Source organism: Cicer arietinum, chromosome 6 (genome assembly GCF_000331145.2).
Source record: "Cicer arietinum cultivar CDC Frontier isolate Library 1 chromosome 6, Cicar.CDCFrontier_v2.0, whole genome shotgun sequence".
Classification (NCBI taxonomy): Eukaryota; Viridiplantae; Streptophyta; class Magnoliopsida; order Fabales; family Fabaceae; genus Cicer; species Cicer arietinum.
Genome location: NC_021165.2, coordinates 67,535,174 through 67,539,048, shown reverse-complemented (window position 1 = coordinate 67,539,048; position 3,875 = coordinate 67,535,174). Strand labels below are relative to the sequence as shown.

General features: G+C 23.5%; 1 pseudogene; it reads right to left on the bottom strand.

Moving 5' to 3' along the window:
- Nucleotides 1-211: 211 nt before the first annotated feature.
- Nucleotides 212-3,875, bottom strand: part of LOC105852430 (tropinone reductase homolog At2g29310-like) — a 9,426-nt pseudogene continuing 5,762 nt past the window's right edge.

Sequence of the window (3,875 nt, the reverse complement as noted above, 5' to 3'; positions counted from 1 at the left end):
TAACAACATAAACAAATAAGTTATTTAAATAAACATTCTCAGGATCGACCTAACATATTTAGACGTTTAAAGAAAATTTTAATATGAAATCAATAGTGAATTTTTTAAATTTTAACATGATATTATTAAATTAATATAATTGATGTTATGTAATATTTCTTTTTTTTAATTAATTTAATATAAAGTAAATTGATGTTATGTCAATGGTAGCTTATACAAGGAGACCGTTGACTGTAAACCCACCGTCAATACAAATGGTCTGTCCGATTCGTGAAATTAAACCATTATAAAGTTTTTCATCTTGTAAGTGTTGTAGGAAGAAAATAATTGATGTGTTGGATGATTTATTTAATCATAAATCTCATCGTAATTAGATGAGTGTGTAAAACTTTGTTTTGGTTAGACATGTATTAAATATTAACATTAGTAATATATTATGAATAGAAATTACTAGTTCATCAAGAGGGAGGGGTTTTGATTGGCTCCGGTGCAACACAATTAGTCTTTATGTTGTCTTTAGCCCACTCACATGCCTAATTTTTTGTCAGTTGGTTAATAGCTCCTACGATGTGAATTACATTTATGTATTTTAACATTAACATTTACGGTGTCAATTACTCCATCCTAATTCCTGACCAAATTATAAGCAAAGGTGTATATGTATGTATTTGTTGGATTCGAATATAAATAAATGCTAATTTTTTATTTGTGTAAGAAAATGTTCATTTTAATTAAAAAAAGTTAGTAATTGTTTTTTTTTTTACACGAAATAAAAAAAATGTACTAAACTACTCTATCATTTTTAACGAGTGGAAAACTAGAATTTTTTATTATAGATAATTAAATACATTTTACTAACTACCATCACCTCTTACTATTCCCCACAAAATTAAGTAGGTCTTATATTAATAAATAATCATTATATTGAAGAAAAAATTGTTAAACGGTTACCTTTTGCTGTACTATATATAGATCCTACATTTATTGATACTAGCGAACAAATGGAGGATATGAAAACGACGCTTGCAGATTCAAGATTCATATTCACGAGAAATGAAAACTCTTCTTATGTATAATCCACAATCTCTTTATGTGTGTTTGTTCCAAAGTTGTTCACCTAATTAAATTCTATACATAAAAATTACTAGTATTAAAAACTTAACCGGAACAATAGGGACGTAATATTAATCCAAAATTTTAAATAATTAAATATAAAAATATATAAAGGTGAAAAAGTTAACTTAAATTTCATGTCATTCATATTAATTATTCACAAGTATTAAATATAAAGAAAAATTACGATACAAAATAGAAAAATATAATTATCGAAAAACTTTCTTAACTTTTTTGAGACTTTACACACAAATCTTTCGGCACACATCATTTTTAAATACACTATAAATAATAATTAATACATCATAAATATTTTTAAATAATAATACACTATGAATAATTGATAATTAATACATCATAAATATACTATTAAATAATTAATAATTAATATAGTATAAATAATTAATACACTATAATAATTAATACACTATAAATTGTGTCATCTTCTACAAGATCTCTTTTCGAAGTAGCATCCATACACGATGAAGATTCAAAATATCCATACACATGAAGATTTAAAATCAGGTATTCTTCTCTATCTCTATCTCTAGCCTACCCACTGAAAAAAGAAATTAGTTAAAATTAAATAAATATTAATATAATAAAAAAATGAAAACAAAAAATTAATTTAAAATAAAACAACTAAGTAGCATCCATACACGATGAAGATTCAAAGTCAGGTATTCTTCCTTATCTCTAACTCTAGCCCTACCCACTGAAAAAAAAAAGTTAAAATCAAATGAATTAAATAAATACTAATATAATAAAAAATTAAAATAAAAAAAATTAATTTAAAATCAAACAACTACTAGAAAACTTGTGGATGAAGTTTTCCGCATAAATGTCACGTTAAAGTTTGTCGATAGTGTATTTTTTTCCGAAAAACTTGAAATAAGTTTTCTGATAGTTCCATAGTTCCAGATAACTTCAAAAATGATTTCCGGAACTTCATACTAGAAAACTTTTTTTAAGTTTTCCAGGGTTGAAGTTGTGTATCAAGAAATTTGAATGTGTATCAAGAAATTTGAAAAAAAAAATTCCAAGAAAAAAACAAATTTTGGAAGGAAAAAAAATATCACTTTTAATATATACAAGGATATTTTAGTCTTTTCCTTTACATTTTGGATGTACATGAATAAAGGAGGGTGTACACGGTAAATTTTTTGCACACGTGTGTACTGTGGCCCACAAGTGTGCTAACTCCTCCACAATTTCATATCTAGTTACATTTTATATATTAGAAAACAATAATATTATATTCTACGCTAAATATCACATGTGGTCTTTTAATTTAATTTCAGTTAACGTTTTAGTCATTTATCTTTTTTTTTTTCTTTTTGATTTGATCATTTATTTTAATTTTAAGTGATAATTTGATCTTTTATGTTTTAAAATGTCAACAACGTTATCTTTTTTTTTTTTTTGCAAAAATTCATAAAAAATTTCAAACAAAACCCATAAAATTAATTATCATCCTCAATATAATGCAATTTCATAAAATTCATAACTTAAATATTTAAATAAACTCATATTTTTATCTTTAACAACATCAAATAAAGAATGACAAATATGAGTTTATTTGAAGATTTGAGTTACGAATTTGATAAATTTTGTATCCTATTAAATAATATAATTAATTTTATGGGTTTTGTTTGAAAATTTTGATGAATTTTTGTAAAAAAAATGATAATATTATTGACATTTTAAAACATAAAAGATAAAATAGTTACTTAAAAATTAAAATAAAGAACCAATTTTTGGATTAAAAAAAAAAAAAACCAATAAATCGTGAATACTAAAATATTAAATTGAGAAAACCAGCAGTATAATAATTGTCGCATTATTATATTTATGCCACATCACTTATATTCACTATCCCTCTTTATAAATCTCTATAATTCATTTCACATTTTCTTTTCTTCTATTTAGCTTCTACATCACATCTTTATTGAAAATCTACAAACAATAGTTTTACTCATAAATATAATTAATAGTTTTACTCATGAATATAATTCTATTATCTTCTCAATCTCATCAACTTTGAGAGTTCATCTATTTCTTCTTTATACTTTCCGTAAGACTACTCCTCAAATTCTAAGTATACTTATCCCTATAAATTAGTTGGTGACAAACTTTTTCTATATTAATATTATCTCAACCCAAATGTTTGAGTGATATTTACAAATATAGGCTCATTTTTATAAAGTCATATATACTTTACTCATTGCATGGAAAATTTATTTCTCCATCAGTATCATGTAAGATTTAGGGGTCACTTTGGCGGCGTCAAGTTTCAATTAACTCATTCAAAATGTCAAACTTGACTTGAACATATATTTATTATATCCAAATAAAACAATATATAAAAAAAATAAAAAATTATTTTTCACTAATATAAACTTTATTTCATTAGTATTCGATAATTATTGTTTTATAAAAAAAAAAAAAATTGGATGAGAAGCTAATTAATTTAGCCATGAAATTTAAAATAACAAACACGTTAAAAATTGTACTGAAGAACATTTTGCAATGTTAGTACTCAAATATATATATCAAAATTCCCAAATTACAAACCCTAATTTTTCAAACACGTTAAAAATATGGATTCCATAATATATATATCAAAATTCCCAAATTACAAACCCTAATTTTTCAATCATGTCAAAAATATGGATTCCATAATATATATATCAAAATTCCCAAATTACAAACCCTAATTTTTCAAACACGTTAAAAATATGGATTCCATAATATATATATAT